General features: G+C 38.9%; 1 protein-coding gene across 5 annotated transcripts in view; it reads right to left on the bottom strand.

Moving 5' to 3' along the window:
* Window positions 1-23,100, bottom strand: part of MANEA (mannosidase endo-alpha) — a 62,057-nt gene that overhangs the window by 15,174 nt on the left and 23,783 nt on the right. For 4 of the 5 annotated variants that reach the window (XR_005556612.1, XR_005556615.1, XR_005556616.1 and 1 more), the window contains exons 6-7: window positions 20,047-20,177; window positions 6,847-6,910 (exon numbers count right to left, since the gene is read on the bottom strand). The gene's annotated coding sequence lies outside the window, so the exon portion shown is untranslated. The remainder of the gene's footprint in view (window positions 1-6,846; window positions 6,911-20,046; window positions 20,178-23,100) is intronic. The other variant, XR_005556614.1, reaches the window with a different exon arrangement.

Genomic DNA, 23,100 nt, shown 5'->3' with positions numbered 1-23,100 from the left:
ATAAATAGAGATATAGAGATTGAAGAGATAAAAATATAGAAATATAGATTAGATGGGGGGAGAGAGAGAGAGAGAGAGAGAGAGAGAGAGAGAGAGAGAGAGAGAGAGAGAGAAGAGAGAGATGATATATATATTTGTTTTCTGAGGTTTTCGCGGGTGTTTATATGTAGGTCTTTGTTTATTCGGGTTTTCTCCCGCATAAAATTGGAAGTGTCTTGGCGACGTTTCGATGAAGTCCCATTTGTCATCTTCAGGCTGATGTTTTCAGCTTCGTGCTTCGAATAACCCGAATAACCAAAGACCTATACATACATACATACATGCATATATACATATATATATTCATTCCATATGCTATATATATATATATATATATATATATGCATACACATATATATATATATATATATATATATATATATATATATATATATATATAGCTTTTTTTGTAAAAAAAAAACATGTCATACAACCCGCCTTGCCTACCCTACAAGGTTCCATCCAAAAAAGATGCCAGAACTCCATTCTGGGTGTTCTATGACAAAAAAACAAAACAAAACACTGTATGTGTGTGTATTTATGTATGTTTGTGCATGTGTGTGTGTCTGATTAAATTGGGAGACTAATATGGCCATTTCGAGCTCATTCTGCTCTCTTCAGTTAGCCACACCCTTTATGGGATTCAAACCTGGGCAGTTTTACATACTAGGCAGTGATTTAACCACCAAGCCACAGGCTTTCCTCCCCTTTTGCCAAGGGAGTCAAGGGAGTATATACAGGAATTTTTTCAGACAGACTGGTCTGATTGATTACACCTTGACATTTTTAACTGCTATACTGCAGTTATACTTTTTACAATCTCTTTTGCCTTGCAGCCCCCCAACTAGGGGCGTTAAACAGGCTCAAGTCGCAACTGAGAAACATTTACAAATCCAAATTTCTTTTTCTGGCAAAGAGTTAAAGAATTAAATTGGGAGACTAACATGGCCATTTCGAGCTCCTTCTGCTCTCTTCAGTTAGCCAATTAGTAAGTCTAATTCTGATCCCAAACTTTTGAGAGGGATTTTTTGCTTGCTTTTTAAAAAGCTCTGTTAAATTGGTTTAAGTTTTACACTGCAGTTTGCACTACACATTACAAGCTGAGGGATCCTTGGTGCTCTCTGAGTTTGCTTGTTTTCTTGCAGATGTTTCATTATCCTAACTAGGTGACATCATCAGTGCACTGATGATGTTTCCTAGTTAGGATATTGAAATGTCTGCAAAGAGAACAAGCAAGCTCAGAGAGCACCAAGGACCCCTCATTTCAACCCTGAGCTACAAATATTCGCTTTCATTGGTACATTACAAGCTGTAGTGACCGGGTAGAGCTCCCTTGACTACATGAAAGGAATTGAAAGTTGAGGCTAATCTAAACATGTGTACTGATGTGTGGAAATAACAAAACAGGCAAAATAATCATCTCAACATATTCATTTCTATAGCACATTATTTTCTATAGCTCATTCTCACAATGGAGCATCAGTGACAGTCAGGTCATTTAAACTGATCCATAGAGAAAACGAGAGGATCAGCTTTGTCAGTATGACATTGGATCACAGGACATTGTGCGTGTGTTTTAAACAATAGCATTCAGTAATGAACAAATCCTTTAAAGATGCCAAATCCCAGCTGGAAAGTGCAGAATTATACAATTGCAACACTAATTATTGTCAGCAGGCCCAACATCTGTAGTCTGCCATGCTGCAATAAAAAAAAAAAAACTCATGAGCAACAGATGCTCTGTGCATACAGCATGAGCAGGACCTTCATGAATTGTCATATTATAGTGTAAAGGCCATGGAAAGAATTTCAAAGAAGGACTTGATAGGGACATTACTAAGGTGACCAACTTTTTTGCAATGAAAAGGAGGACACAAATAAATTGAAGAAAAAAATATCGTAAATAAAAGAACCATTTTATTCATTGCAACAATAAAACAGACAACTTACATGTGCAAAGTTTGCCAGCCGGGTGTTTTGGCACGCTCAGCAGCAATTCCTATTGGCTTTCGAAAGCCAATAGGGGGAGTAGCCCAGCTCATGCAAAAGTTGAAAAAAAAAACATCAAAAAAAAAAAGGTGCCAGAATGCCGTTCTGAGAGTTCTATGAGGGAAAAAAAAGGCCCCGCAGATTAGTCTTCAAATATCGAAAAGGAGGACATGTAGGAGGACACTTTTTGAGGGAGGACAGAACTTACAAAAGGAGGACTGTCCTCCCTAAAGGAGGACGGTTGGTCACCTTAACATTACCTGACAGAGAGGAATAAACCTTTCTGATGCATTAAAGCAGCCATGTTCTTTCTGAGGCTTTTAGACGGCAGCTGGGTTTAAACTGCTAGGACAACCAATAAAGTAAAGCAGTTGTATATACTTAAAATACCCTAGGACACATTTCAAACCTGTAGTGTGAGTCATCCAAAGGAAGCAGTTGATTTTAAGGAGGAGTTCTTTATTCATGCTAACCTGCTTTAGGAAGTGCTTTCAAATGCTTTCCATAGCCCTACATAGCATACTAAAACCTTCCCATTGCTCAGTGAGTTTTTTATTTTATTTTCTGTGAAATGATTGACAACCTATTGAAATATGTGGAAAGGAGGTTATTAGGAGCCAATAAAATGTACATGTGAAGCTTTCTCTTGTTTTGCTTTAGTGAGTAAGCATACTAGAAGTAGAAAGACTGTACTGGGAACATAAATGGCCTCATATTAGGCAATGATTTTCAGCTCTGGTGAAAAATATAGATACGTATATATAGGCATATACAAGCATAGTCATGGGAGAAACATGTCTGGCTCATTGGAACTTGGCAATCTTTATAAATCTCCATTCTAAATACACACAAGACAACAGATCAGGAAGAAAGCTAGAATAAGAATGAAGGAAATAGAAGCTTTAACCTATTAGAGGGGATGTTATGTTATCAATTAGATCAGCAGTTCTCAACCTGTGGGTCGGGACCCAATTTGGGGTCGAACGACCATTTCACGGGGGTCGCCAAACAACGCAGTCCACCATTTTTCCCCCCTTTTCCTTAGCTGTGCTACTCCCTTTTATTCTATTGGCTTTTGAAAGCCAATAGAATAGACTCTCTTGAATAGAGTCTAATTCTATTGGCTTTCAAAAGCCAATAGGAATTGTCCAGGCTGTCTCTGCCCTGCTGAGCCCGCCAAAAGCCCCATTCCGCAAACGGTGCTGCAAGTTGTCTGCAGCGAAGGTGAGCTGTCTGGAAGTTTCTACCCCTCCCTGCTGAGCAATTACTAAAAATGTAAGTAAAAGAGGGCCAGGGGTGGGAGGTGGGAGGCCGGTGGGCGCAGGGAGGGTTGCTGGCACGCATGGGGCCTGGCGGGTGCTTACTTCCCTTGGGCTGGGCCAGCTGGTGGCCCAGCCGGTGGTCGGCCTGCGCTGTCTCTGCCACTTGCCAGCTACACCTCGGCCGGCGCAGGGGGCGGCACCACGCATGCGCGGTGCTCCCGGGCAGGGAAAGTCCTCGACTTACGACTGATTGGGTAGTCTTCGACTTACAACCAGTTGGGGGTCGCAGCATTAAAAAGGTTGAGAACCACTGAATTAGATGTTTGAATATGGTTAAGAATAGATTGCTAGAAATAGAAGTATTATTATAACTAGAGAGATAGGATTTGTAATCAGAATATCATATCTTGGCATGAAAATGGAAATAAGAATATGTTAAGAACTTTGAATAAGGGAAGCTTTTGGTTACCCAAATATAACGTTCTGAAATTATAAATGACTGGGATATTTTGAACATGGATAGGAAATTAAAAATGAAAAAAGTGAAAATAGGATATAGACTGAATAAATGGATATTAGATATTAGAAAAATGTAACAAATGTTGATAGGCAATTGTATATTTACTTGTAATAATAAGAATTGTATTTGCCTAGTGTGGAAAAATGAAGAAGAGAGATTGTGCTGGAGGGTGTAACACTAGATTTAGTTTAAAGAAGACTACATGTACCACGGAATCACTAATGGACTCAGTCATCACGTTGTCTATTAGGTACTTGATTGTAAAAATAGGAAATTAATAAAATGTTTATTTAAAAAAAAGACAACAGATCAGGGATAGAAGCGCTTGAAAAGCTCCACCAATGAACTGATTCAATTTCACAGCATTGTTATAGGTTCACAGGTTGGCCAATTCATTCGAGAAGCAGGAGTGTCAGTTTGGAATAGAAACATCTATATTTATTCTTATTTACAGTGGATCAGGTCATGGGACCAAACTTTCCTATTTTCTTCCTGGAGCTTCTTGCTAGGGACAGTAGAAAGCATATGTACTATCAATGCCTTTTACTATAGTCATTATTCCATCTATGCGTTTTAAGAATGTTCATGTTGTTTCATATAGGAATTCATATCTACTAATTTTAATTGATGGTTATACAGATAGTCCTTGACTTACAATTTAGTGACTGTTTAAAGTTACAATAGTACTAAAAAAAGTGACTTATGGCCATTTTTCACAGTTACAACTTTTGCAGCATCCCCATAGCCATGGGATCAAAATTCAGTTGCCTGGCAACTGATTCATATTTATGATAGTTGCAGTGTCCCAGGTCATGTGATCACCTTTTGCAACTTCCAGTTCAAGAAGGAGATCAGATTCACTTGACAACTGGATTACAAACTTAACAACCACAGTGATTCACTTAACAACTGTGGCAAGAAATGTTGTAAAATGGGGCAAAACTCACTTAACAAATTCTCACTTAACAATGGAAATTTTGGGTTCCATTGTGGTTGAAAGTCTAGGACAGGGGTAGGCTTGGCTGGCTCAGGAATTCTGGATGTTGAAGTCCACGAGTCATAAAAGAGCCAAGGTTGCCTACCCCTAGTCTAGGATTACTTGTATTAGTACAGTGGTTCTCAACCTTTCTAATGCCGTGACCCCATAATACAGTTCCCCGTGTTGTGGTGACCCCCAGGGGTTTGGCCAAGTGGGTGTGGCCACCAATAAGAAGGAGTAGGACAGCTAGGGAAAAGGGAAAAAAATGGCGGACAGCGTGGTTTGGCGACCCCCGTGAAATGGTCATTCGACCCCAAATGGGGTCCCGACCCACAGGTTGAGAACCACTGTATTAGTATTTCAGTATTTTCTAATAAAATACAATAATAGCTGTCAGTAAAGAAAACTATCCTCCCAATTACTAATTGGAAGGAAATTCTGAAAATATATGTGAATCTAAGGGGGAAAAAATAAGTTTGTGATCTATCTTGTTTTCTAGATGAATTGTGTTTAAAGACCCATTTTAACGGATGAGCCAACGCAAGCTAGATTTTACAAGTTATCATTTAGCACACAGAACTAATATTTGAACTATAATTCAAACAGAGGTTGCCACACTGCCTACTTAATTTAACAAATGGACCAAAGAAATAATTTAGATAGCCTCTTTATAAGTGAGGTACCTAAGATGAATGTCTGTGCACGAAGCAGTTGAATGTGGCACATCTGACCTTTTCATCTGCTGTACTTGGTATACAAAGACTATTTTTAGCTGATTTAAGACAAATTTGTATTCAGGTTATGTTGTGTCTGAAGCTTGGGATCCAAATTCCTGTTTATCTTTTCATTCGGGGAGATGAATGCCTCTTTAAAAAATGTTTTTTATAATTTAAAGTCAGATTCATGTTAAGTTTTTTTTTTAAAAGGTTGATTCTTCTGAGATAATCATATAAGACCTTAGCTTGGACTGAAACTCTGAATAAAAAAAAAAATCCACCAGATTTAAACTATCATTTGAATAGAATAGAACTGGAAGGGACCTTAGAGGTTTTCTAGTTCAGCCTCCTGCTCAAGTAGGAGAACCTATACCATCTCAGACAGATGACAGTCTAGCCCAGTGGTAGCGAACCTATGGCATGGGTGCCAGAGGCGGCACTCAGAGCCCTCTCTGTGGGCAAACATGCCATTGCCCCAGTCTCACCTCGTCCGTGACCCCCTCATCTCCAGCAGCCCCACTGAAGGAGAGTTACCCCTGAGCGTGACCCACGCAGAGCAGTGCAGCCAAGGACATGGCAGCCAGGCAGTGTAGACAAGACTCTGCCCTCACAGTTGATGCTGCAGGGCGCAGGCAGAGGGCGTGACTGCCATCGCACTGCTGGGCTACCTGGGCAATTTGCGGCGAGCCCTGGAGGCAGTGAGTGGCCCTGTGGGCAGGCGGGGATGGGGGCGGAGTGGGGGCGGGGGAGGGGTGGAGTGGGAGTGGGTTTAGTTTTTGGGCACTCAGTCTCTAAAAGGTTCACCATCATTGGTCTAGCCTCTTTTTAAAAATCTTCAGTGATGGAGCGCCCACAATTTCTGGATATAAAAAGAGTTTGAAAATAATTTCCTCTGGCACCAAATGGAAGCCTCTTGTGTGACTTGACATTTGTGGACACAACTGGAGGAGAAGTAATTTTATATTTCCGCATTTACATGCTGAAATAAAAATAACTTATAATGGAGCATGAGTCCTATGAAAATATCTTAAGAAAGATGCTTCTTCTCTCAGAGCCACTATTTGAAAGCTATTGTGTTTAGATAGATAGATAGATAGATAGATAGATAGATAGATAGATAGATAGATAGATAGATAGACAGACAAACAGACAGACAGACAGACAGACAGACAGACAGACAGACAGACAGATAGATAGATAGATAGATAGATAGAGATATCATTTTTTTACTGTGGGCACAATGGCACATATTAAAAATGAAATTTAGTTGCTTGCTCTCAAAGTGTACATATACACAACACACATTTAAACATACTATATACAACATATGTATAGACTTACCCCAGGGCTTATTTTTTCATAGAAAGCCCAGAACGGAGTTCCGGCACCTTTTTTTGATGGAACCCTGTAGGGTAGGCAAGGTGGGTTGTATGACATATGTGAGTTCCAGCACCTTTTTTTTTTTTTTTTGAAAAAAAGCACTGTAAGTAACATATAAATATTAATCACTGTCCATCTTGAATACATAATGGAAGGAGAAAACTTTAGAATTCACAAGGTTAATACTGTACAGAACAAAACTGTGACTGAATATGGATGTTCTGCTTTGGATACCATGAAGCCTCCTTCCCAAAGGTAACAAAGAAAACAGGCCATGATTTAGATATACAGTTCAATCAGAATTCCTGCATCTTGTAATATGCTGGATTTTTTCACATGGATATGTCAGACCAGGCTACAAAGAGCAGAGTATCATAGAAATAAACTTTGTCATATGTTATTGTGCAATAGATTCACTGATGGGATTCAGCCAGTTTGCAGAACCGATAGCTAATTTTTTGTTGCCCAGGCCCAGAATGGACTTCCGGAAGCGGCATTCACACAGAGAACCAATTGTTCACATATTTGAATCCCACCATTGAATAGATTGATTTCTATATCTATTTTAGAGAAATCTAGAAAGGCAAATATAATCTGCTAAAGTGAGAGAATTAAACTGTAGGCTACTGTTCCAGAAGTGGAATTGCCCCAGATAGAACAGCTTTTATCATTTACTGCTGAACAGAATAACCAATAGAAATGAGAAATCTGCAGCTGATGGGAAAATAAATATTTGCAAGGTACACAGTGACCTTCGGTAGCCAGGTTCCAGGTCAAGTGAATACAAATGGGGCCTTAGACTGATCTGGATCTGATGATTAGTAGATAAATATTATCTGTCTTCAAAAAACCTGCAAGTTGAAATGTTCATTGGGCATACAAGAAGCAGAGGTTGTTATGGCCTTTCACAATATGTTAACTAGTAATAGATATGTTTTAAACAATATTTTAAGTGGAACAAAAGAAATTAAACAACATCTTAAGTTGTAACAAAAGCCATATCCTTCAAAAGAATCTTAGAGGACTAGCTCTGTTAATCTTTTGTAACACAAACGTTATAAGTTTTAATGACAACAACACTTTACTCAGAGATATAGAATATAGGTAGTCCTGAGGTTATAACCCCAGCTGAGCCCAAAATGTATGTTGCTAAATGAAACATTTGTTAAATGAGTTTGCCTCATTTTAGAACTTTTCTTGCCACAGTTGTTAAGTGAATTACTGCATTTGTTAAGTTAGAAATATGGTTATTAAGGGACTCTGGATTTCCCATTGATTTTGACTGTCAGAAGGTCCTAAATGCTGATCACATGACCCTAGGACACTGCAACATGAACCAGTTGCCAAGCATCTGAATTTTTTATCATGTGACCATGGGGATGCTGCACCAGTTGTAAGTGTGAAAAATGGTCATAAGTCATTTTTTTTCAGTGCCATTGTAACTTTGAACAGTCACTAAATGAACTGTTGTGACTCGAGGACTTTCTGTATCCTCCTAAATTATAAGCCCATAAATACTACAAGTTGCAGAGAAGGAATTGTGATGTAAAAATGCATGAAATTTCATTTCTGCATTTCTTTTTTCTCTCACCAGACTTTTTATAATTCCTGTTTCTTCTTTCTCTTGCTAAAAATTTACACAGAGAACCAGTTTGGTGTAGTGATTGAGGCACCAGGCTATGAACAAGGAGACTGTGAGTTCCACCTTAGGCACAAAGCCAACTGAATGATTTTGGACCAGTCACTGTATTTCAGCTCTAAAAAGAAAGCAATGGCAGCCACTTCTGAAATCCTGACAAGAAAATTGCATGGACTTGTCCAAGTAATCACAAGGACTCCACAGGCACCCAAACAAATGACTCAAAATGATCATTTATACTAGAGGTCTCCAATCTTTCTGGGCTTGTGGCCCAAAGGGAAGGAGAGCACCTTCAAAACGCAATTGGGACCACACACAGTGATGCAGCACTAGCAGCCCCATTCATGCATGCGGCATGTGCTGGCACTGTGCACATGCGTGAACGGTCACACACACCCACGGCAGATAGCAGCCTCGTTCGTGCATGCACAAACAGGCCGCGCACACCCACCTGGCACTAGCAGCTCCATTCGCACCTGCGCGCATGCACAAACAGGGTCGTGGGTGCTACGCGAGTGGGCAGGAATGCTCACCCACATGTGCGCGCACCAGCCAGCCATTTCTGCTGTCTGCTGGCAAAGAGCCTAGGGCCCGGGCCCCAGCCCATAGTTGGGGACCCTTGATTTATACGTTTGAGAAAGTGGACCAATGAAAGAGATATATAGGGTTACATTTGATGAACTGGGTATCATGGAAATTTGTTTTTCAAAATCTTTCATGGCTCTTTAAGAAAGGTCCCACTGAAATCTTCCCTTTGAAATCCAACATGGTAGCAGAAAAAAAGGAGTTGAACTTAGAGTTGCAGGTGCCTCTGAAAAGCCTTCAGAGACCTCCAGACGTTTATTCCAAATATACCAGTTTGTTAATGTGACAAATAGTCACTGGGCAAAATATTTGATGAGCAAGAAAAAAGCCCAACTATTTTAACTATGATTAATTTTTATGACATTTACTATAAAATCTTAATTGAGTTAAAGTTGGACTAATGGTAGAATCCAAACATGCACAATTTCTGACAACTTAAGAGCCACATTTGACTTTGCATGATATATAGGGGGTGACAACATTCTTAGCTGAATTTGGAAGGGGACTTAGTCCAATGATTTTCTTAAACTTTTGCCAGATCCAAAGCAACCATTGTATTAGAACCCTGTTTAAAAGAGCTGACTCACACTGCAGCACGGCCAAAGCTAAGGCTGAAGAAAGGAAATACCTGTTCCACACCTGTAGACGTAATGGATACCCCAATAAATTTATCAGGCGCCACAGTGCTCTATCCAGACCTCCCCATAACCCACCTATTGGGAGCTACTTCCACAGACTACACGTATTACTCTCCCCTATGTCAGATTTTGCCAGATCCAAAGCAACCATTCTGCTATTGATCCCCAGGCCTTTCCAGATAAAAAAATGTAGAGGCAGGCAGGTCATTTTGAATTGAATGAGTGGGGCTGGCAATTACACAGAACCTATAGGACTGTAATTTGGGGCACTGTCAGTTTAATTTCACCTTGCTGCCTGTCAAGGTTCCAGTCTTGAACGTCTGCATACCATGTATTAATTTAAAATAGTATCAGAACCTTTGGTCAAACAATTGTCCAAAGTCTGTATATATAATACTATAAAAAATCTATCTATATATAAAATGCAGTATTAAACATAAATATATGTGTCATAATTCTGAGCTGTTCCTGAAAGTTAGCTTGATTATAATGGGTACATGAAACTATATCTTTTTTTAAAGAAAATGTGAAGAACTTTTCTTCTCAAATGAATGGTGCTGATTCACTTTCTTCAGTCACTCTGATTCTCTTTCAAGATGGTGCACTTTCTTCTTTTCATCTACCTTTTATGCTTTCTGGAGGTGCTTTGAGAACAACTTAATATTCTAAGAACAGAAGAGAACCAAATCATTGAGAAAGTTCATAGAGATTATTCTGAGTTCTAACAGAATAGTGATTATGCAAATAAAGCATCCATAATCAGAATATAATAGGAAAAAAGAAGATGACTAAGTCATGCATGGATAACTACATGGTTTTTCTGCAACTGATTGGTTCAATTTCAGTTCCCATCTTACAGAACTAAATAGTACTTTAATAATACATCCAAGAAACCATAATGTTGTACGTGGTAAGTCTGAACAGTTTTCCCCCTTTCCACATTTTAATAATCTGCAGTAGTGTACTTGTTTGTCTTTTTCCTGTGTTTGCTTAGAAATGATGGTCTCTTATGATTTCATTAATGTATGACTTCTTTTCCTGAATCTGAATATAATAATGTAATAAAATACATACATTTTAGATCCCCTATCAGTATTCTACAGAACCACACGTCTTCTAAGTAAATTTTATTATAGGATCCCTTTAATGAAGGAATGGCAGCAAAATTGTTTGAAAGTAGTTTGCTTTTAAATAATAGAGAATCTTCTGGGTTCTGAATCAATATAAATATTCTAAATGAAGGAGGAGGGGAGATTTTTTTTTTTTAGAAGAGGAAAAAAGCCTACATTTAATCTCAGGGGATAATCAAGCTGTCTGTCTGTCTGGCTGTCTGCCTGCTTGCCTGCCTGCTTGCCTCTCTCTCTCTCTCTCTCTCTCTCTCTCTCTCTCTCTCTCTCTCTCTCTCTCTCTCCCTCCCTCCCTCCCTACCTACCTACCTACCTATCTATCTATCTATCTATCTATCTTCTCTCTCTCTCTCTGTAGCTCTCTTGCTCTGTATCTCAGAGAACTACACAGAGAGAGAGAGCATAGTAGGGAGGAAATCTGTAGCAAGTAGAAGCTTACAATCAAGATAAAAAGCTACCTTTGTCCTATAGGTTCCATCTGTTCTTGTACTAGAATGGATCTTATCTTTATTTTAGAAAAGGAGTCCCCAACCTACAGTCTGTGGAGTGGCACCAGGCCACAGCATGCCAGAAATTGGGGCATGCAAACAAGCAAAGCCCAATCTGTGAGATGCAGGCAGCACACAAAACCACACCCCCTCTGGTCTGCAGAAAAAACACTCTCCCTGATGCCCAAAAGGCTGGGGACCACTGTTTTAGAGTACAGTATCTGATTTTGGTGCAAAAACCTAGATAACCATTGGATGGCAACAATGAGAAATAAAGAATGGTAATTCTGCTGTCACTCAGAAGTCATCCAGATGTTTACAGTCTATATCCGGTAGCCTTTTTTGGGGAGTGGGTGTGGTCTATACTAGGGGTGTCAAACTGCTGGCACACAGGCCGAATGCGTCATCTGGAAGCCGTGCCCACCCCATTGCTGGCAATGGCAAAACCGTTCCGATATGTTGCGCGATGTCATGTGACGTCACAAGTTTGACATGTCTGGTCTATATCATACCTTTTATGAACAGCAGTCAACATCAGTCTTTTATAAATTGTGGAAATTGTTTTGGGGCATTTGTGTTTTGCAGTAGCTAGTGATGGAAAATACAGTGTAAGTAGAAGGAACAAATAGAGTAGCATATTCTAGAAAACAATCAGAAGTGATCCAAAATAGTCCTCCACATCAACCATGAATCGATTACAGAAAAGAAAATAGAATGTTTATTGACCAAATAAACACTGGTTTATTTATAGAACACATACACATTTATAGAACGATGTTGTGTTTAACTTTTAATACGGAGAAATTTGATCAGCTTCTGTTCACATCAGGATTCACTGAAACATCCAGTGTGAAAAGGGATGCATAATTGGAGTATGTAATTGTAAGATGGCACTGAAAAAAGTACCTATGACCAATCCTTGCCCTTATGACCATCACAACATCCCCATAGTCACATGATAAAAATTTGGGTGCTTGGTAATTGGCATGCATTTAAGACAGTTGCAGCCTCCAGGGGTCATGTGACCACCATTTTTTGACCTTCCCAATTGGCTTCCAACAAGCAAACTCAATGAGGGTGGAGGAAGCGGTGTTGCTCAATGATTGCTTGGTCATTTAACAACTGCACTTATTTGCTTAACAACCATGGCAAATAAAGGTCATAATGTCAGGTACCACTCACTTAGCAATCACCTTGCTTAGCAATGGAAATTCTGGTCCTAATTGTAGCCATAATTTGAGGACTACCGGGTAGTCTACCGGCAACTTACAAGTTGCAATACTTTTTGTCAAAATGACAAAACAAGCCAGGCACCATTGCAATGCACTCCCCATCTCTCTTGGGTATACTTACAATGCCATGATGCACATATAAAATAAACACAGCTTGCAACACAAGGGCTCCATGCTTGTTTTGTCGTCTCCTTCCTTGGCTCCCTTGCAGATGCTTCTGCTTCTGCATTAGCCCTCTTAGGACTTCCAGTGTCAACACTGCACCAAATTGAACTGAAGCCATTTTCACTTCGTTTTCAGTTGCCACATATTAGAAAAGGAGGGAGGGGGTGTAGTTCTAAGTTAGCCAAAACATTTCTCATGTATGGGAACCAAGGTCATTACTGATAACATTTTGGCCGGGCTGGAGAACTGGGAGGAGTGCCCAAGTTTTCTAACAATTGGTGAATGTGATTTACGACACCTAATTGGAGTGGGAATTGCAATTTGTATCTTTGTAACCCAAGGGAGGGGAATTTAGTCTTGGGTTCATCTTTGTATGTACCGTTATTTTGTAGCCAAATAAAAATGTTCTTTGAGGAAGAATTCCTTGCCTTGAAGTTCTTTTAATTGGTCTCATCTACCAGAACCAAGACATTCAGTCAGCATGTGTTCCCAGTGAATTAGGGAAGGCTGATGATAGCAATAACAATAGGATTTTATATATCCTCCCGATAGTGCTTTATACCACTCTTTAAGCGGTTTACAGAGTCAGCATATTGCCCCCCAACAATCTGGATCTTCATTTTACCGACTTCAGAAGGATGGAAGGCTGGGTCAACCTTGAGCCCCATCAGGATTGAACTCCAGGCAGAGTCTGGACAGAGTTTGCCTGCAATACTGCACTTTAACCACTGTACCACCATAGCTTATTGAAATCAACCTGTATCTATTATTATATACTTTCTCATTCAGTAAATTGAATTGGATTTCTGAACACCACTGAAGGGTAATTGTTCCAGATTTAATCTTGAGGGACATGCATGCCTGCGAAACCTGGAGCTTCATAAACTCTACATTTATTTAGAGAACCAGAATGTTTGCTTTCTGAAATATACTGTTGGCAGCCTGGCTATGCCTGCATCAACAGATCTGGCCCAAGTTTTTGAAAAAGAAAAAAGGAAAAAGAGAACTCCCTGCCATAGCTATTGTATTAGTATCAAATCTTCCATTTGGACTTTTCCAGCTGAGATCTATTAATGCTCACAATGGGACAGTGTTTTAATTTCTCTTCTAATTTCCCCTGGAGTAAGTATGCCTTGATTTGTTTGCTTGTTAATTTTATTTTCTGAATCATCTCCCCCTGTATGAAGCAACCAGAGATTTAAGCTGTCATGCTGTGTTTCCATAGCAATGGCTTGAGTCTGCAGCATGGCTCTGAAAGCCATCTTACTCAGCCACACAGCACACATTTCCACATAGATATGTATCAAAACAAAAATGTATTCCAGAACAAAGCTCTCCAGAAACAACTTGTGATGAATAGAATTGGGCTTGAAACACTGAATTCTACCCCATCCCTAAAGGAAACAGATTCACTTTGAACTAGAGGGAGAAAGTAATTAGAAAGTTTGTCAGATTTAGACCTGACCCACAGTTCATTTCTGCATTATGAGACTGACTTGAGCTTGTAGCTGATATGTAGTATCATCAATTGCCTGAATGGCTTATGGACTCTCTACAGAAACCCCCATTAGAAGCCAGGTTTGCATCATGACACCATCAAAGAAATTATAGAAATTATGCCTGTTGCATTATGATGTCATACCCACGTCTAACTCTGTTGAAATGGAATCCATGTAGGAATGCAATTCCTCATCTTGAATGGATTTGCACAGGGAAGCCTCTATGAATGCTGCCATATTTGGATTGGATCATGTGGCGATTTATTTATTTAGACAGAATGTTGAAACCAAATTTGGACTTTACATTCAGTAGCCTTGCAATGCTCAGTGCTTAAGATTATAAGCCACCCAGAGTTATCCTGGGCAGCCAATAAATTTTACAAACAAACAAATGCGCAAGAATATAAAACAGGAGTACATAAAGTATGACCAAGTATGGTGTGTATAGCCCATCCCCCAAAGTAGGTGACTGCATATATATGTGTCACGCAGGCAATGAGTAGGCAGTTGGATCAGCAAGGGGATAAAAAGAACTTTCCCACCCCCTAAGTCCCACTCTGAGGACGCTGGCAGAGGACCAGCGAAAGCTAAGTTGTTTTAACCTTGTATATAACTGTTTTTATTGTTTTAAATATTGTTTTAACAATAAATAACTGGAGTATACTCTTCCTGGAGATCGAAGATTGCATCATTGTATGTATGTGTGTGTGTGTGAAAATAAAAATATGATTCCTGGGTGAATCCATAGTCAATTACCAATAAAGCGTGAACACCAGGAATATAATAAACTATAAAAGTTTAATACCATCACCGATCACCAAGCTTTTGTCAGATACTTCTGACATCGTCAGGGTTAATGCTGGTCTGTGGGAGAGTGCCTTTATAGGTGAGCCGTCATTTGCACACGGCTCCTAGATCTTGTTGTAGGTCCTGATTGATTTAACTGCTTTTTAATTACGGCTTCCATACTGATGACTCCTCTTTTCTTGCTTTTACTGCTTGTGGGTGTGTCATTATTCCCCTCTACCTCCCACTGCCTTGAATTAGGGAGGTTCTTTTCTCCCCTTTTTTGGTCATTCATATCTCTAAGTTGTTCCCTCTTCACACCTCCGTGTCTCCTACCTTCCTCCTTCTTCTGATCTTTACTTGCTCCCCAATTGTCATCCCTCATTCTATGGGGGAGCACTCTCAGCCTTTCTCCCCATCCCTTGCTTTCCATTTCCCTCTCTTTGGCTGCATAAACTCCGTTTCTGTCATTGCCATTCCGTCTGACATCTACTTGCTCTTTCACCCCATTGTCAATGTTCTCGGACTCCATGTCAGACTGAATCCCTTGAATATCTCCTTCTTCCTCACATAAGCCCTCGTGTGCCCTCCTTTTTTGAGTATGTATGCCTGGTTCCTTTATATCCCTCCCTCCATCAACACAGTGATCTTTTTTACAGTTTCTATAAAAAGCAGTTAAATCAATTAGGACCTACGACAAGATCTAGGAGCCATGTGCAAATGACGGCTCACCTATAAAGGCACTCTCCCACAGACCAGCATTAACCCTGACGATGTCAGAAGTATCTGACGAAAGCTTGGTGATCGGTGATGGTATTAAACTTTTATAGTTTATTATATTCCTGGTGTTCACGCTTTATTGGTAATTGACTATATATATATATATATATATATATAATATATATATATATGTAGGTCTTTGGTTGTTCGGGTTTTCTCCCGCGTAAAATTGGAAGTGTCTTGGCGACGTTTCGACGAAGTCCCATTCGTCATCTTCAGGCTGGTGTTTTCAGCTTCGTGCTTGAGCAGCAATGTGTGGTCTTAGCTGTTTCTTCCTTTTAACTGCCAGTGGGGGTATGAACTGATTGGGTGGGAGCTTGGCTGTGTTCTGATTGGGTGGAGGTGTGTTCTGAATGGTTAGGGGCTTGGCTGTGCTCTGATTGGCTGGGGGAGTGTTCTGTTTGGTTGTGCTCAGGTTAGTCTGAGTTGCAGAGGGGTTTAAGATTTTGGGCTGCCTTGCTATTTTTTGGCTTCGCGTTCGTGGTCGTGCCTCCTCTTCATGGGGGGTGTCAGTTTGCTTCATGTATGGATTGGAGGGGTTTAAAGTGGCTAATGATGCGGCTGTGGTCTGGCTTCTGGTTTGTGGTCGTGCCTTGTCATCGGTTTGTTTTTTGCATGGATGTGTGGTGGTGACCCAAGTGCCTATCAAAGAAGTCTTGACAGCTATTCAAAACAAATATAACCCCCCAAACACATCTTAGATCTGACCAACCACTGCCTATCCAACACATACTTCATCTATAATGGACAAAAATACAAACAAACAGAAGGAGCACCCATGGGATCACCCCTCTCACCTGTCATTGCCAACCTCTACATGGAACACTTTGAAACCCAAGCTCTAGAAAAATCGGATCACAAACCCAAACTCTGGCTCAGATACGTAGACGACACCTTCATAATCTGGCCACATGGGAAAGAAAAACTGGACAACTTCCTCACACACCTCAACAGCCTACACCCCAAAATACAGTTCACCATGGAAACAGAAGCTAACAACCAACTTCCCTTCCTGGATGTCTTAGTCTACAAGAAATCCAATGGCTCCCTAGGACACACCATCTACCAGAAGAAAACACACACAAACCGCTATCTGCACGCTCTCTCACACCACCACCCAGCACAGATCAACTCTGTAGCCAAGACACTCATCTCCAGAACAAAACGCTTAGCTGACGAACAACACCTAAAACCCGAACTACACACTCTCACCAATGTACTAACATCCAATGGATTCCATAGAAATAAGATTACAAACCTAATCCAAAAAGAAACCCCCACTAAAATCCAAGACAAAGAACAAGAAAACGGCAAAGCCTCCTCCCATACATAAAAGGCACCACAGACAGAATCAGTAAGATCCTCCATAAACACAACATCAAAACAGCATTCTGCACAAACAGAAAAATATCCACCATCCTTAGAAACCCCAAAGATAAAATTGAATTAGAAAATCAAGGAGTATACGAAATCCCATGCACCACTTGTCCCACCACATACATCGGACAAACCAACAGAAGAATAAGTGCACGCATTGAAGAACATAAGAACTCAGTCAAAAAAGAGGAACCAACATCTTCCCTGGTCCAACACCTTAAAGCCACAGGACATGAAATTGACTTTAAAAATACCAGAACCATTGCCAAAAGTGAACATTTTAATAACAGAATAATCAGAGAAGCCATCGAGATAGAAAAACGCCCACACAGCATGAACAAGCGAGATGATACCTCCCGCCTACCAGCCATTTGGAAACCCGCCCTTATTGACAAACGACTCCCTAACACAAAAAATGATACCAGACCCACATTCACAAAAACCGCACAGGATGTCACCACTACACATCCACACAAAAAACAAACCGATGACAAGGCACGACCACAAACCAGAAGCCAGACACACATCATTAGCCACTTTAAACCCCTCCAATCCATACATGAAGCAAACTGACACCCCCCATGAAGAGGAGGCACGACCACGAACGCGAAGCCAAAAAATAGCAAGGCAGCCCAAAATCTTAAACCCCTCTGCAACTCAGACTAACCTGAGCACAACCAAACAGAACACTCCCCCAGCCAATCAGAGCACAGCCAAGCCCCTAACCATTCAGAACACACCTCCACCCAATCAGAACACAGCCAAGCTCCCACCCAATCAGTTCATACCCCCACTGGCAGTTAAAAGGAAGAAACAGCTAAGACCACACATTGCTGCTCAAAGCACGAAGCTGAAAACACCAGCCTGAAGATGACGAATGGGACTTCGTCGAAACGTCGCCAAGACACTTCCAATTTTACGCGGGAGCAGATCCGAACAACCAAAGACCTACATACAAATACCCGCGAAAACCTCAGAATATATATATATATATATATATATATATATATATATATATATATATATGTGTGTGTGTGTGTGTGTGTGTGTGTGTGTGTGTTTTCTGAGGTTTTCGCGGGTGTTTGTATGTAGGTCTTTGGTTGTTCGGGTTTTCTCCCGTGTAAAATTGGAAGTGTCTTGGCGACGTTTCGACGAAGTCCCTTTCGTCATCTTCAGGCTGGTGTTTTCAGCTTCATGCTCCTCGGGAATTTGAGGTGTGTGTAAGGAGCAAATACCCTCCCTCCCTCCCTCCCTTCTTTCCTTCCTTAGAATATGTACCTTTGTTGTCAGTGGGATGCTCCTGCATTTAGCATATTGCCTAGAATAGGGGTGTCAAACTGCTGGCCTGCGGGTTGGATGCGTCACACCAAAACCACACCCACCCCATTGCTGGCAATGGGAAAAAAGTCGCAATACATCACATAATATCATGAGTTTGATACCCGTGACCTAGAATATCCAAGACTTTTTACAAATAGCAGCCATCTTCTCTGAATTTTTGAGCATAAGAAGATAAAGCTGTTACTATATCAGCTCTCCATCTATTTGCATTGGCTATTTATATAATCATAATTTTTTAAAATATTAACTGACCACCTTTTATATTTTTTCATTTTCGCCAAGAGACTTCTTAAGTCTATGTTGCTTCATGGTTTCATCAGCATAATCTGCAATTGGTATTTTTCTGAGTAATTTTAATTTCAATTTCTTCTAGTTCATCATTTATTGTTATATATTGTGCAAATGACTTTTCTTCATATATGGCCAAATCAACAACAAGATAACTTTTCAGTATTAATGCAGCCACATCATATCTATCAGTAATACTTTTACCTTCTACTGCAGTGATATTAGGAACCCTTATCGTTCTGTATGTTGGCATTGTCTTAGCTGTGAATGCTAGTTTAATTTTCTTACCAAAATATTAGAGTAGGTCACCATTTCTTTTTCCAGTGGATAAAATTTAGTCTTTTGTATGTCATAGATGTCATACATGTTCTTTGGAGAAATGTAAAGGGATATCTCTTCATTACAATGAAATAATTTATGGTATAATTACATTCAGTTATCACAGAGCTCCAAGAAGCTGATTGTTTTCATTCCACCTTGAATCTTCATATGAAAATCTAGGAGACACCATTGGTATAGGAATTCTGTTCCAAAAGTTAAAATAGGTAAATCTGGACTAGATGGCTCTATTTTGCTTGCCATATAGTACGTAGGACTGTGCATGCTTCTAAAATGACTTGGAAGAAGTGTTTCAGAACATGTGTTAGCAGGAACAGATGTCTTGTACAGCAAACAAACAGGAGGCAATTGATAGATTTTTAATTGTCTTATTACCTTGAACATAAGTCAGTTGATAGAGATAAGCTCAGATTAATGGGTCATAAATTAGACAAAGTCTCTTACCCATAGTTTGTAGATGTTGGCTGAAAACAGTCAAGAAAAGCAGAACTATTGTTCAAGTATTTTAATAGTTCAGAGCCAATGAAGTCCACAAGGGAAAATGTCCTGGAAATAAACTCTCTTTCATTTCGGCTACAACACATCTCATTAAAATAATCACACCTTTTTTTTCAGATTTCTCCAGAAAAAAAGGATATAGGTTTGCTTGAATGGACAGAAGAGGTACTGGGCTTTTGCAAGATCTGAAGAACTTATTCTGAACACCTTTTTAAAGCATGCACAGTCTTAGTCTCATATATAGAGAGGGTTTTTTTAAAAAATATTTTTTTATTTTTCCAAACTCTCCCCCATACATATACCGTGATATTTATCAGATGTTAACACACATTCTTTTTACATTCATATGTAAGATACTTTTAATAAAATGAATACATACACATGACCTTTGGTGTTGCTCGCCCATTTCCCCTTTCACTGTATCCACACTCCTTCTTCTCTACCTTCTTTCTCCCTTTCTTCTCTTCCCATATATAGAGAGGTTAGGATGAGAGATGATGATGGTTTTTCCTTATCAGAAAGATTAAGCATGGTTTGCAGTTAAAGCACAATTGATCACATTTGTCTAATATACCACACTATAAATCAAAAGCAAAGGAAAAACATTATTATTTAGCTCTTGTGTAAATTAGGTCACTGACAACTAATTGCCTTAACAATTTATGATTAAAAGACAACAGTTTACATATATTCTTGTAGTAAAGTTGATTTTGTATTAAAAGGATGATATCATGATTCAAATTAGAGACTTGCTTCCTCCTGTTGACAGCTGTGGTAGTTTTGTGTAATGTATCAACCCAGTGACAAGTAGGATTCAGCTGAGGAACTACAGACTGCCTCTTTTCTAGCCTAGTGCAACATCCTAAGTCCCTCTAAAAGCATATTTGGAGAATTAATAAAAAGTATGAGTCATAAAAAAAACCAGTAAACTATTTTAAGGGTTTTTCCTGCCTGTTATTGGATGTTTCAAATCATAAACTGCTTATACCTGATTAATATAATGGAATCAATACCTACAGCAAATTGTTGTCGATACCATTGAATCTAAAAATTGCACTGTTCTCTTTAGCACGCTAAAGCAGTTTTCTTCTCTTACCTTTTAATTTCATTCAACTTTCAGATTTCAAACCTGAACTTTATCTCTTGGGAAATTATTTTGTATAAGAACAGTGTTATCTGTCTGGAAACTTTTTCTGACATTTCAGACATTTTCCTTTCAATGTATTAGGCCAAAATATACTATTTACTATTGTTCAACAATTCATTGTCATGTTAATATATTTTGCTATATGCAGAACAACACTATCCATACATATTTAAACTCATATACGCTTATTATGTTAACCTTGCAACTTCTAGATATTTTGTTGCTCTAGCCTTCATTATTTTCCACTAATGAACTCAGCTGCTGCAACAGTGAACTACTTCATTTAAATAATTCAACAACTTACATAAATAGTCAATAACTTTGCTCACATTCCGTGGTGAATTCTGGGGAGTTTTTTCTACTGTCCTGTCAAGAAACCTAATCCTACTTTTAGAATGGGAGAGAATTAAACATAAAATTTATATGAAAATACCTGAGTGGCTTTCAACAATGGAAGCATTCGCTTATCCAAACTTAATTAACTATGATAAACTTGTTATATATAAAGATATTTTAGATAAAGATGGAAAACTTAAAGACAGGCAAGCTCTTCAACAACTTCTTATTGAACTAACATGGTGGTCTTACTTGCAGATTCAAATAAAATATGAGAAAGATGTAAAATTAATGGGATTCTACAAAGAACAGACACCATTAGATAAAATACTCTTAAAAACAGACAAAAATCTGATCAAGAAACTATAAATTTTTGTTAAGCTGGAAGACGGAAGAAGAACAAGTAAAAAAAAAAAACAATGATAGTGTGGGCAAGGAATTTTGGGTATTCCATAGACTTAGAAGATTGGCAAAAGCTTTGGGATTGAAATATTAAACTCACTAAAGCAGCTGCATATAAGGAAAAATTATACAAAATGTTTTATAGATGGCATATGATACCAGTTAGATTAGAAAAAATCTTTAAAAACGTATCAAATATTTGTTGGAAATGTAAACAAAAACCAGTCACTTACTACCATCTCTGGTGGATATGCCCTAACACCAAGAAATTTTGGCATAAGATTCATATGTGGTTAGAAAAGATGATGAAAATAAAGATAGAATTTAAACCGGAACTGTGTTTGTTAGGAATATTAGGATCTAATTATGGAAAGGAGAATGAGTATCTAATCTTACATGTATTAACAGCTGTGAGAATAGCATTTGCCCAATTCTGGAAAAATGAAAATCTACCATCTGACCAGATTATAATAATAAAAATACTTGAATTGCTGAAATGGACAGATTAACTTTAGAAATGAAAGAGAAGGAAGACTCAATCTATTTTAAAACATGGGATAAATTTTACCAATGGATAGCAACACGATAGAATGAGAAAAGTTTATGGAATTTAATGGGATAATTGTTATTTTGTATTTAAATTCTATGTTTATTGTTATGAATTCTTCTTCCCCTTTCTATTTGTGATTTTAATAACAAGTAATTATAACTAATAAGTAATACACCAATATGTTAATATTATTATGATTAATTAGCAATATATTAGTAATATTATATTAAGTATGGTTATTTTATATTAATTATTATGAGTGAATATGTATACCCGGACGGGTTTATTTGCTAAAGCGTTGACTTATCGTGGGGATAACCCCACTATTATACCTATCCCTTCTCCTGGTCTAACCCTTTTTGTTTGTCCTCCTTTATTATACCCCCATTGACCCCACTTCCCCTTTATCCTTATAAAATCGAATAAAATTATCTATCTATCTACCTATCTACCTACCTATCTATCTATCTGTCTGTCTGTCTGTCTGTCTGTCTGTCTGTCTGTCTGTCTGTCTATCTATCTATCTATCTATCTATCTATCTATCTATCTATCTATCTATCTATCTATCTAAAAGGAAACCTCCTAATCCTTTCTGTTTCTTCAAATGATTTTTTTTAAATAATATTTTAAGTACATGTAATTTATGCTATTCAGAATGAAATACTATTTATCATTATTTTAATACAGTTTATGCCTAATTTATGCAATAAGCTACCCCATTTATTTATCTTGGAAAAAAACTTGATTTCGTGGCACATAATCAATAGCTTACATTTTTTAAAAATGCATAAATAGTAGGTATGTAGTGGCTGGAAAACTGATTGAATTGGATTGAATTACAGCAGGAGTGGGCAATTAACTTTCCCAAGGGGCCACATGAGAAACTGGGACTGTTGTGGATGGCCACCACAGCCCCGACATGGCCCTCTGCTGCTGCAGCACTTCTGTGGCCCACCCGCTGGCCCCCTTTATGACATTCTCTGCCCCCCCCCCACTG

Source organism: Crotalus tigris, unplaced genomic scaffold (assembly GCF_016545835.1).
Source record: "Crotalus tigris isolate CLP2741 ecotype Arizona unplaced genomic scaffold, ASM1654583v1 scf7180000017804.1919176, whole genome shotgun sequence".
In the NCBI taxonomy this organism is placed as follows: domain Eukaryota; kingdom Metazoa; phylum Chordata; class Lepidosauria; order Squamata; family Viperidae; genus Crotalus; species Crotalus tigris.
This window is presented reverse-complemented; position numbering and strand designations above follow the sequence as displayed.